The sequence below is a fragment of the Oncorhynchus tshawytscha genome, linkage group LG29 (assembly GCF_018296145.1).
Source record: "Oncorhynchus tshawytscha isolate Ot180627B linkage group LG29, Otsh_v2.0, whole genome shotgun sequence".
Classification (NCBI taxonomy): domain Eukaryota; kingdom Metazoa; phylum Chordata; class Actinopteri; order Salmoniformes; family Salmonidae; genus Oncorhynchus; species Oncorhynchus tshawytscha.
In genome coordinates, this window is record NC_056457.1 from 31,600,354 (window position 1) to 31,613,894 (window position 13,541).

Here is a 13,541-nt window from a genome sequence, read left to right on the forward strand (position 1 = left end):
ACATCCCACCCATAGACAGAAGAGATGGGAGAGGGGTTTCACCCCCACATCCCACCCATAGACAGAGGAGATGGGAGAGGGGTTTCAACCCCACATCCCACCCATAGACAGAGGAGATGGGAGAGGGGTTTCACCCCCACATCCCACCCATAGACAGAGGAGATGGGAGAGGGGTTTCACCCCCACATCCCACCCATAGACAGAGGAGATGGGAGAGGGGTTTCACCCCCACATCCCACCCATAGACAGAGGAGATGGGAGAGGGGTTTCACCCCCACATCCCACCCATAGACAGAGGAGATGGGAGAGGGGTTTCACCCCCACATCCCACCCAGAGACAGAGGAGATGGGAGAGGGGTTTCACCCCCACATCCCACCCATAGACAATAATAATGATATGTTTAATATATACGTTACCCATTATGACAACCTTGAACTTCCTTGCCATCCAATTGAGAAGATAAACCCACTAGTACACCACAGAGTTGGTGTAGTATCTGCATAAATACAATGTCATTATTAGGTGTTACAGGGTTTACCTAGTTAAAATGAAGAGTATCTTGAGGGACTCTTACTTATAATGAATGTGTACTTATACAGTACACTTCCAATCCTTATTTTAATAGGCTTACAATTTGGCAAGCACAAATTACTATCTCACAAGTTATTTCCATCGGGCATGGGCATCGTACCTCTCTCTCTCTCTCTCTCTCTCGCTCTCTCGCTCTCACTCATCAGAGTTCAAGTGACTGGCCCACCACATGAGAGACTGTCAGGGTGATGCACTCTCCACTCCCCCAAAGGCAGAGAGATGATTTTATCTGCCACAGCCCCCTGCCAACACCGCTGACACCGCTGACGACGTGTGTGTGTGTGTGTGTGTGTGTGTACTTCCATGCTCTTGTGTGGGTGTTGAATCACAGTAATGTACCCGTATCAACCTACACAGATCTCTGTTCACCATCGTGACAGTTCCGTACAGCACAACACTGTATAGTATTATCAACCTTCCTGCCATGACAGCATAAAAGCAGTACCATTATCCTTCCTGCCATGACAGCATAAAAGCAGTACCAACGGGGGTAAAACTACAACGTGTCACTGAGAATATGGCAGTGTTTATATCCTGCTCATTTTTCATGGAGATGTGCTGAGTGTTTTCGCAGGAGTTCACCCCTCAGCTTATGCTGCGCTGATCGTCTCGGGAAAAGCTTGGGGGAGTGTGTGTTTGGGTAAGTGTGTGTGTTTGTGTAAGTGTGTGTGTTTTGTGTTTGTGTGTGTCTGTGAGGGGGAGAGTGCTGCTTGATATTTACACACCACTGACTGCCACCTAGATGATGGCTCGCTCATGGCCCAAGAATGCAATAAACAGAGAGAGAGTGATGAGAAGGAGAGAGATAACATATATAGAGACAGATAGTAAGATAGAGATGAGGAGAGTGATATCATATATAGAGACAGAGACGGATGAGGAGGAGAGAGATACCATATATAGAGACAGAGACGGATGAGGAGGAGAGAGATACCATATATAGAGACAGAGACGGATGAGGAGGAGAGAGATACCATATATAGAGACAGATAGTAAGATAGAGATGAGGAGAGTGATATCATATATAGAGACAGAGATGGATGAGGAGGAGCGAGATAACATATATAGAGACAGATAGTAAGATAGAGATGAGGAGAGTGATATCATATATAGAGACAGACGGATGAGGAGGAGAGAGATAACATATATAGAGACAGATAGAGAGATAGGGGCGATGAGGAGAGAGCTACTATATATAGAGACAGATAGTAAGATAGAGATGAGGAGAGAGATAACATATATAGAGATAGATAGTAAGATAGAGATGAGGAGAGTGATATCATATATAGAGACAGACGGATGAGGAGGAGAGAGATAACATATATAGAGACAGATAGTAAGATAGAGATGAGGAGAGTGATATCATATATAGAGACAGACGGATGAGGAGGAGAGAGATAACATATATAGAGACAGATAGAGAGATAGGGGCGATGAGGAGAGAGCTACTATATATAGAGACAGATAGTAAGATAGAGATGAGGAGAGAGATAACATATATAGAGATAGATAGTAAGATAGAGATGAGGAGAGTGATATCATATATAGAGACAGAGACGGATGAGGAGGAGAGAGATAACATATATAGAGTCAGATAGTAAGATAGAGATGAGGAGAGTGATACTATATATAGAGACAGACAGAGAGAGGGAGGGTAGAAGATGGAAGGAGAGAGATGGATGGGGAGAAGAGAGGGAGTGAGTGAGAGGAATAACAGATGAGGCATCTATCACTGTTTTAGTACATTAACAACCACTATGACCTATGTGATGCCAACCTCAAATCAAATGTTATTGATCACATACACATGGTTAGCAGATGTGAGTCTTGTGAAATACTTTTGCCTCCAGTTCTGTGAAATAATATCTAACAAGTAATCTAACAATTCCCCAACAACTACCTTATACACCCAAATCTAAAGGGGTGAATGAGAATATGTACATATAAATAATTGATGAGCGATGACTGAGCAGCATAGGCAAGGTACAATATATTGTATAAAATACCATGTGATATGAGTAATGTAAGATATGTAAACATTATTAAAGTGGCATTATTTAAAGTGACTGGTGAACCATTTATTAAAGTTGTCAGTGATTGGGTCTCAATGTAGGCAGCAGCCTCTCTGAGTTAGTGATGCTGTTTAACAGTCTGATGGCCTTGAGATAGAAACAGTTTTTTAGTCTCTCGGTCCCAGCTTTGATGCACCTGTACTGACCTCGCCTTCTGGATGATAGCGGGATGAACAGGCAGTGGCTCAGGTGGTTGTTGTCCTTGATGATCTTTTTGGCCTTCCTGTGACATCGGGTGGTGTAGGTGTCATGGTGGGCAGGTAGTTTGCCCCCGGTGATGTGTTGGGCAGACCTCACTACCCTCTGGAGAGCCCTGCGGTTGAGGGGTGGTGCAGTTGCCGTACCAGGCTGTGATACAGCCCGACAGGATGCTCTCGATTGTGCATCTGTAAATGTTTGTCAGGGTGTTGGGTGACAATACACATTTCTTCAGCCTCCTGAGGTTGAAGAGGCGCTGTTGCACCTTCTTCACAACGCTGTCTGTGTGGGTGGACCCTTTCAGTTTGTCTGTGATGTGGAAACGCAGAGGAACTTAAAACTTTTCACCTTCTCCACTGCTGTCCCTTCGATGTGGGGGGGTGCTCCCTCTGTTGTTTCCTGAAGTCCGCTTATTGCAGATACAAATCAGTGCCTGATGATGTAGTGCACTCAAAATGTACCTTCTTTCGCCTAAGTTTTCATGTGCCGAATAAAAACCGAACGTTCAATGTGTTTCAGTGGCATTTTCACCTCTAAATAACAAATTTGCCCACTCTAGTATTGCCACCTGCGCTCTAGCCAATAGTCCCCAGATACTGTGCAGGTAGGCTAGTCTAGCCTAAATGATTAGATTATTATTATGGATAAGAGCCAGAATATTTGTATTTGTCAAGCATCGATCATCATGTCACCAGAAAAAGAACCTGGATATTTATTGGAAAGCAGCATCAAGCTCATCACAGTGCATTTTCACCACCCTGTGAAGTTCATCACAATTTATTTCATCTGTAGTGTAGTAAATACTTGCGCATAAAGGCATTTCCTGCTTAATTCATTTTACTGACACAAAAGGATACCACCATGTCGAACAAACAAATTTTTTCAGACGGCATTTATCAAATTACTCCGACTTCCTGTTTCTATCACAGCTGTCTTGACTTTCCTGCAAATGAAAGCATACTCTGTAGTTGTGAGGCCAGTTGGACGTACTGTCAAATTCTCTAAAACAACGTTGGAGGCGGTTTATTGTAAAGTAATTAACGTTAAATTGTCTGGCAACAGCTCTGGTGGACATTCCTGCAGTCGGCATGCCAATTGTATACTCCCTCAAAACTTAAGACATCTGTGGCATTGTGTTGTGTGACAAAACCGCACATTTTAGAGTGGCCTTTTATTGTCCCCAGCACAAGGTGCACCTGTGTAATGATCATGCTGTTTAATCAGCTTCTTTATATGCCACACCTGTCAGGTGGATGGATTATTTTAGCAAAGCATTTCAATGGAAAAGGAGGCTCGGGGAAATAAATAATAAAAAACGGAATTATTTTAGTTAAATAAACACACACTGTGATTTATTAGACATACAGTGAAGATTTAAAAATACTATTAACTATTAAAAAGACGTGAAAAAAATTGTTTCTGAGATGTTTAGAGGAAGATAATGGTATGTTATTGAGTGCTGCACTGATAAATCAGCAGGTCACATGTGGTGTCATTGTCAGGGATATGTGTTGTGTAGGCGGACTTTATACGCAGTGTACAGTTGAGTGAGTAAGTCCTAGATTCAATCCGTAGCGCAGAAGATTCACCCTATTGACGCTATTGAAATGTTAACGTAATTTGTGAGGAGGCAGCTTTCGTCTGTCCCTCATCACCATTTTAAAAGATCTAAAATGTTTAAAGACATATTAATGTGTGGTTTGGATAATGTGCGCTCGTCCATTGCAGTGCATAGCTACAGTATCTACCAGTGTAGACCTTAATTGTTTGCTACCGAGTTGGTTACTCAGGTTTAAGCCAGGTGTGGCGAGTTAGATAATTAGCGTGTAGTTCACCCATGCGTTCAGTCTCCCTTCTAATCATGTTCTAATTGATGTAGCTCTGTCTTTTAAACTAAATTGATGTAGCTCTGTCTTTTAAACTAAATTGATGTAGCTCTGTCTTTTAAACTAAATTGATGTAGCTCTGTCTTTTAAACTAAATTGATGTAGCTCTGTCTTTTAAACTAAATTGATGTAGCTCTGTCTTTTAAACTAAATTGATGTAGCTCTGTCTTTTAAACTAAATTGATGTAGCTCTGTCTTTTAAACTAAATTGATGTAGCTCTGTCTTTTAAACTAAATTGATGTAGCTCTATCTTTTAAACTAAATTGATGTAGCTCTGTCTTTTAAACTAAATTGATGTAGCTCTGTCTTTTAAACTAACATGTTTTATTTGATTGTCACGCCCTGACCTTAGAACTTTTTATGTCTATTTTGGTTTGGTCAGGGTGTGATTTGGGGTCGGCATTCTATGTTCCTTTTTCTATGTTTTGTATTTCTATGTTTTGGCCGGGTATGGTTCTCAATCAGGGACAGCTGACTATCGTTGTCTCTGATTGGGAACCATACTTAGGTAGCTTTTTCCCACCGGTGTTTTGTGGGTAGTTGTTTTCTGTTTAGTGTTTTCTGCACCTGACAGGACTGTTTCGTTTATGCTCGTTGTTATTTTGTTAAAGTTTAAATAAAAAGCAGGAACACTTACCACTTTGGTCCGATGATTCCTCGTCCGACGACGACAACCGTTACAGTGATGTAGCTCTGTGTTTTAAACTAAAGCGTGTATGACTAAATATAATAATTTAAAGGAACGACTGCAATTATCTTATATCATACTTTCCATAGTGTTACCTGGTCTAATTAACAACTTAAGTTATTCTAATTAAATGTTCATTCTCATTGGTTAATTGATGTGGGTTGAGGAGCAAAAGGGATAAATGTGTTCTTTTTCTCTCAGCCGAGCACCATTTTTTTTTTTTTACAATAATGTGCTCCATTGCAGATTGTTTGTGGCAGTCTGTATGTACAGGCAGTTGAATTTTGGCTCTTCTGTTACCTTCTGTTTAGAGCTGGCTGATCTGGTAGACTCTGAGTTAGCCACTGTTTAGAGCTATAAAATGAGTGATCCCTGGTCAGACTGTTTTAGCAGTGAGGCCCAGTCTTCGCTGCAGTAGAACCCTATTGAGAGGCTGAGCTCTATATTCACTGTCATCTGTCATGTTTGAGTTTTCGTGTCCTGAATGTTGCTTCCATGGACAACCGTTTGAGACGAGTATCCTGACGTCCTGCGTCTGTAATACATTCAAGTATTGTTTTCCTCATTCCCACCTATCACCTCCCTTGGCTACTCTGGGTCCGTTTTTCAACATCCTGTTGAGACATTCACAGTGTTAACGGTTCTCCTCGAACGACGAAACATTGTCTTTAAATTTCAACCGCCCGATAGTTCAGCTCTTACACACTACGGATTGAATCTAGCCCTAAGTGTGTATACTATTAAATGGAAAACCTCAATATGAACAATTCATCCAGGTGTAGGGGAGAGTGGTGTAAGTTGAGACGCTCTCGTTTCTAGGGAAACAATACACAAAATGAATCATTTGACCAAATATTTTCAGGAAGAGGTCATCATTTTATGGAGTCTGGGAAGGAAGAAACCACATGGGGAAAAGTGGTAAGCAAGTTATGTCCAAATGAATGTGTTGTGTTAGGTTTCATGATGCTTGTATTTAAACTTAAGCATATCATTTTTAAGATTGTTCTATACTACAGCTGGGGTTCCTATACACACTTTTAGAAAAAATAAGCTATCTAGAACCTAAAACGGCTGTCCCCGTAGAACCCTTTGAATAACCTTTTTTTGTTTCCAGGAAGAACCCTTTTTGAGTTCTATGTAGAACCTGAAACCCAAAAGGGTTCTCCTATGGGGACAGCTGAAGAATCCTTCTGGAACCCTGTTGTGTATCAGTCTCAACATGAGGTTATAAACCTAAGGTTCTATGCATGAAAGTGCGTCCATGTGTGAGCTAATATTGTCAAAATGTTTCCAATGGGGTAAGTTGAGCCAATGACAAGATGAGCCAATGACAAGTTGAGCCAATTGAAGGTGTAAATCAAGGCATTATCGCTGGGATATGACATAACAACATGGCCTGGCCTGTGTTGTGTTTTTTATGTGTCAAGCCAGTGGTAACATTTCACTCTGGCACCTGGTTGACAATAGATTTTGACACGCCTAAATTGGAGTGCAATAGCTGTACAGTAACCTGCTATACATGCAGTCAGAGCTCTGGTTCTCCACTTCACAGCGTTTTATGGGTTTGGACTGACAGCTGTTGGAAACTTGAGCACTACTCGACAACTAGTTGGCCCCATCCCTCCCACTAATTCGGCAACTTTTGCAAAAATGTTTGTCTGAGGGAGGGAGAATCTGTAAATTACGAAGACTCAAAGTATTTAAAAATAAATATCGTTTTGATGTCATACAAGACAGCCGAAAGCCCTTGAGTCTAAATGTGCACTTCACATTTTCATATCATAAAACTCATGTCATATACAGTGTCAACATTTATGATCACTATGTTTGATGTAGTTACCAGATGACCTGGTGTTAAACCCTGGGTTGTTCTGAACAGAATGAGTCTACGTTTGATATACAGTTACCAGATGACCTGGTGTTATATCCTGGGTTGTTCTGAACAGAATGAGTCAGAATGTTACAAACCTTTTATATCCTGGAGACCTGTGTGGACCTGGTGTTATATCCTTTGGGGACATTTGATATACAGATCTGACCTGGTGTTATACCCTCTGAAAGAATGATTCCCAGTTACCAGATGACCTGGTGTTATACCCTGGTGTTCTGTGACCAAACTCTGTGGGGACATCAGATCTCACTCAAAACCACAGTATGGAGAGGTGTGTGGCCTCTTGGGGACATCAGATCTCACTCAAACCCACAGTATGGAGAGGTGTGTGACCTCTTGGGGACATCAGATCTCACTCAAACCCACAGTATGGAGAGGTGTGTGACCTCTTGGGGACATCAGATAGATCTCACTCAAAACCACAGTATGGAGAGGTGTGTGAACTCTTGGGGACACAAGATAGATCTCACTCAAAACCACAGTATGGAGAGGTGTGTGAACTCTTGGGGACATCAGATAGATCTCACTCAAAACCACAGTATGGAGAGGTGTGTGAACTCTTGGGGACACAAGATAGAACTCACTCAAAACCACAGTATGGAGAGGTGTGTGAACTCTTGGGGACACAAGATAGAACTCACTCAAAACCACAGTATGGAGAGGTGTGTGAACTCTTGGGGACACAAGATAGAACTCACTCAAAACCACAGTATGGAGAGGTGTGTGAACTCTTGGGGACACAAGATAGAACTCACTCAAAACCACAGTATGGAGAGGTGTGTGGCCTCTTGGGGACATCAGATAGATCTCACTCAAACCCACAGTATGGAGAGGTGTGTGGCCTCTTGGGGACATCAGATAGATCTCACTCAAAACCACAGTATGGAGAGGTGTGTGAACTCTTGGGGACACAAGATAGAACTCACTCAAACCCTTTTTTTGGTTGTATGTTGCACCTACCCCAAATGTTTCAATAATTTTCTTATTATATTACTGGCTGTATCCAGAGTATTTTCAGATGTCGTTATCAACAAATGTTGCGAGAGGTAGAGTAGATATAAAATGCACAAAATCAACAGTGTAATGTTTGCATTAAGTTTTGTCAGGTGAACTGTTGTGTCCTCACCTTTACTCTATTCATTTCCCCATCTCCAAACTGTTGCCTTTCAATTGTTACCATGGTTATGCATATGCTGTTTTATCCCGTCTCTTATCTCGTGTAAATAGCCATTTTTCCCCCCTATATATTTTAATCTCACTTTCTATCTACGAACTAAATCTACAAACTAAATGTGGAACGGATCTGCTATTTTTATTCCTTATGACTGGAACCTCCATCAGGAGCTAGCCAGCTAACTAGCTACTGACCAGCCAGCCTTAGCCCGGACAATACCTGCCTGTCAGCTCACAGCGCGATATCAATCATAGTATTCTGATTAGTATATATACAGTAACATAATAGTATTCTGATTAGTACATATACAGTAACATAATAGTATTCTGATTAGTACATATACAGTAACATAATAGTATTCTGATTAGTACATATACAGTAACATAATAGTATTCTGATTAGTACATATACAGTAACATAATAGTATTCTGATTAGTACATATACAGTAACATAATAGTATTCTGATTAGTACATATACAGTAACATAATAGTATTCTGATTAGTACATATACAGTAACATAATAGTATTCTGATTAGTACATATACAGTAACATAATAGTATTCTGATTAGTACATATACAGTAACATAATAGTATTCTGATTAGTACATATACAGTAACATAATAGTATTCTGATTAGTACATATACAGTAACATAATAGTATTCTGATTATTACATATACAGTAACATAATAGTATTCTGATTAGTACATATACAGTAACATAATAGTATTCTGATTAGTACATATACAGTAACATAATAGTATTCTGATTAGTACATATACAGTAACATAATAGTATTCTGATTAGTACATATACAGTAACATAATAGTATTCTGATTAGTATATATACAGTAACATAATAGTATTCTGATTAGTACATATACAGTAACATAATAGTATTCTGATTAGTATATATACAGTAACATAATAGTATTCTGATTAGTACATATACAGTAACATAATAGTATTCTGATTAGTACATATACAGTAACATAATAGTATTCTGATTAGTACATATACAGTAACATAATAGTATTCTGATTAGTACATATACAGTAACATAATAGTATTCTGATTAGTACATATACAGTAACATAATAGTATTCTGATTAGTACATATACAGTAACATAATATATTCTGATTACATATGTATTTAGTACATATACAGTAACATAATAGTATTCTGATTAGTATATATACAGTAACATAATAGTATTCTGATTAGTACATATACAGTAACATAATAGTATTCTGATAGTATATATACAGTAACATAATAGTATTCTGATTAGTACATATACAGTAACATAATAGTATTCTGATTAGTACATATACAGTAACATAATAGTATTCTGATTAGTACATATAAGTAACATAATAGTATTCTGATTAGTACATATACAGTAACATAATAGTATTCTGATTAGTACATATACAGTAACATAATAGTATTCTGATTAGTACATATACAGTAACATAATAGTATTCTGATTAGTACATATACAGTAACATAATAGTATTCTGATTAGTACATATACAGTAACATAATAGTATTCTGATTAGTACATATACAGTAACATAATAGTTCTGATTAGTACATATACAGTAACATAATAGTATTCTGATTAGTACATATACAGTAACATAATAGTATTCTGATTAGTACATATACAGTAACATAATAGTATTCTGATTAGTACATATACAGTAACATAATAGTATTCTGATTAGTACATATTAGTAACATTAGTACATATACAGTAACATAATAGTATTCTGATTAGTACATATACAGTAACATAATAGTATTCTGATTAGTACATATACAGTAACATAATAGTATTCTGATTAGTACATATACAGTAACATAATAGTATTCTGATTAGTCAGTCCTGATTGAAATGTAAACATAATTAGTCATCATTGATAAAAATTCCCTTAACGTCAACCTGACATAAAATCACTAACTGAACTGTTTTCAGTAACAGGCTTTTTCTTGTTTCAAGTATGTTTAATGATAAAAAGTACAATATATCCTTGTTTACATGTACAACTATGGAGCATATATATATATATATAATTGTACAATTTGTTATTCAACATGTGTGTCCAGTGTGTGTTTGCGAGTCCAGTGTGTGTGTGTCCAGTGTGTGTGTGTGTGTTTGTCCAGTGTGTGTGTGTATGTGTGTGCTTGTTTGTCCAGTGTGTGTGTGTGTTTGTTTATCCAGTGTGTGTCCAGTGTGTGTGTTTGTTTGTGTTATTGTGTCCAGTGTGTGTGTGTTTGTCCAGTGTGTGTCCTGTGTGTGTTTGTGAGTCCAGTGTGTGTTTGTCTAGTGTGTTTTTGTCCAGTGTGTGTGTGTGTGTGTTTGTTCAGTGTGTGTGTGTTTGTTCAGTGTGTGTGTGTTTGTCCAGAGTTTGTGTGTGTCGAGTGTGTGTGTTTGCCCAGTGTGTGTGTGTGTGTGTGTGTTTGCCCAGTGTGTGTGTGTGTGTGTGTGTGTGTCCAGTGTGTGTGTGTGTGTGTGTGTGTGTGTGTTTGTGTGTGTGTGTGTTTGTCCAGTGTGTGTGTGTCCCAGTGTGTGTGTGTGTGTGTGTGTGTGTGTGTCCTGTGTGTGTGTGTGTGTGAGAGTCCAGTGTGTGTGTATGAGTCCAGTGTGTGTGTGTATCCAGTCTGTGTGTGTGTCCAGTGTGTGTGTGTGTGTGTGTGGGTGCGTGTGTGTGTGTGTGTGTGTGTATCACTGACAGAGAGACACTGAGGAGTCATCACCCCAAACCCCAATCCCTGGATAGAGGGGCTCAGTGAATGTGGAGGTGAATGTGATCAGGTGGGTCAGTGTGTCAGAGGAGGCTCTATAGAAGGACAGAGTGCCGGCTGGCCAGTCCAGATACACTCCTACTCTGTGGGAGCTGGAGGAGGGGACATCTATGGTAGTGGAATTATTATTGTGACAGGCAATGTAACTGTTGTCATCGCAGTACAGACTCCAGGACTTGTCATTCCATCCAAGCCTACAGTCATTATCCCCTCCTCTCCTGTTGATTCCTTTATATGTCACTCCTATAACAGCCCCTCTCCCACTCCACTCTACCTCCCAGTAACAGCACCCAGTCAGACCCTCTCTACACAGCACCTGTCTACAGTCCTCAAATCTCTCTGGGTGATCAGGATACGGCTGCTCCTCTGTCCTCCATGTCACCTTTCTGTTCTCCTCAGACAGAGAGAGGCGTCTGTTTACTGAGTTTAGGTCCAGTGTGAGATCACAGACATCTGATGGATGAAACCAGACACAATATTAGAAATCATCATCATTCACATTAGAATGTTAACTCACTTTTCACTAATTCATTTAATGTAGATGTTTCTAGGTATCAAAAGGAGAAGTTAAGGTAACTTGAGACTTATTGAATGATCATATATTATACTGTATGGTAATATAAAACACACTAATTAGCAATAATTACACACACACACACACACACACACACACACACACACAAATCAACTCTTTGTAAACTTTGGTGTCCCTGAATTCTGCTTCTGTAGAACTACAGCTGATATTTAATACGACCAAGTCAGTAATGATGGTGGTCTTTGACTTTGACTTAACTTGAATTAAGACTTATATTAAGACTTATTCTTAGTCATATTCATCACAGCAGTCAACACTCACATTTTCTAAGTCCAGGTTTCATTCTGTTCTCTCCACCATGTTCCACACTGTAGCGGTAAGCAGAAGAATAGACAGTCACTGACGGATAGACGTCAACTCACACACACACACACACACACACAGTCAGCATATATCTTTGTCCAAGTGGTGGTCAGAATGTTTGTCTTAACTAGCCTGATAAGTCAAACATGTCTGATATGAACATTGACATAAACCCTCTACATACTTGAGTTTCTCCAGTCTGCAGTGTGGATCCTCCAGTCCAGCAGAGAGCAGTCTGACTCCTGAGTCTCCTGGGTGATTGTAGCTCAGGTCCAGCTCTCTCAGGTGTGAGGGGTTTGACCTCAGAGCTGAGACCAGAGAAGCACAGCCTTCCTCTGTGACTAGACAGCCTGACAGCCTGCAAAGAGTCAAATCATATTAAAACCACACTGATATTCTTTGGTGGTGAAAATAGTGGCAGTATATATTTTCAACATATTCAGATACATCCTGAAACGTTCCATATCTTTTCATGTTTTCTTTTCAGGTTTTCTTCCAGAATGGTCCTGTATTTGGCTCCATCCATCTTCCCATCAATTTTAACCATCTTCCTTGTCCCTGCTGAAGAAAAGCAGGCCCAAACCATGATGCTGCCACCACCATGTTTGACAGTGGGGATGGTGTGTTCAGGGTGATGGGCTGTGTTGCTTTTACGCCAAACATAACGTTTTGCATTGTTGCCAAAGAGTTCAATTTTGGTTTCATCTGACCAGAGCACCTTCTTCCACATGTTTGGTGTGTCACCCAGGTGGCTTGTGGCAAACTTTAAACAACACCTTTTATGGATATCTTTAAGAAATGGCTTTCTTCTTGCCACTCTTCCATAAAGGCCAGATTTGTGCAATATACGACTGATTGTTGTCCTATGGACAGAGTCTCCCACCTCAGCTGTAGATCGCTGCAGTTCATCCAGAGTGATCATGGGCCTCTTGGCTGCATCTCTGATCAGTCTTCTCCTTGTATGAGCTGAAAGTTTATAGGGACGGCCAGGTCTTGGTAGATTTGCAGTGGTCTGATACTCCTTCCATTTCAATATTATCGCTTGCACAGTGCTCCTTGGGATGTTTAAAGCTTGGGAAATCTTTTTGTATCCAAATCCGGCTTTAAACTTCTTCACAACAGTATCTCGGACCTGCCTGGTGTGTTCCTTGTTCTTCATGATGCTCTCTGCGCTTTTAACGGACCTCTGAGACTATCGCAGTGCAGGTGCATTTATACAGAGACTTGATTACACACAGGTGGATTGTATTTATCATCATTAGTCATTTAGGTCAACATTGGATCATTCAGAGATCCTCACTGAACTTCTGGAGAGAGTTTGCTTC

The 13,541-nt window shown here is 39.8% G+C and overlaps 1 long non-coding RNA gene across 1 annotated transcript; it reads right to left on the reverse strand.

The window, feature by feature from the left end:
* Window positions 1-11,156: 11,156 nt before the first annotated feature.
* Window positions 11,157-12,458, reverse strand: LOC121841342. The gene is made up of 3 exons (XR_006080316.1): window positions 12,401-12,458; window positions 12,175-12,221; window positions 11,157-11,771 (listed from the first exon to the last, which is right to left on the reverse strand). It is a non-coding gene; the product is annotated as an uncharacterized LOC121841342 (long non-coding RNA).
* Window positions 12,459-13,541: the final 1,083 nt, after the last annotated feature.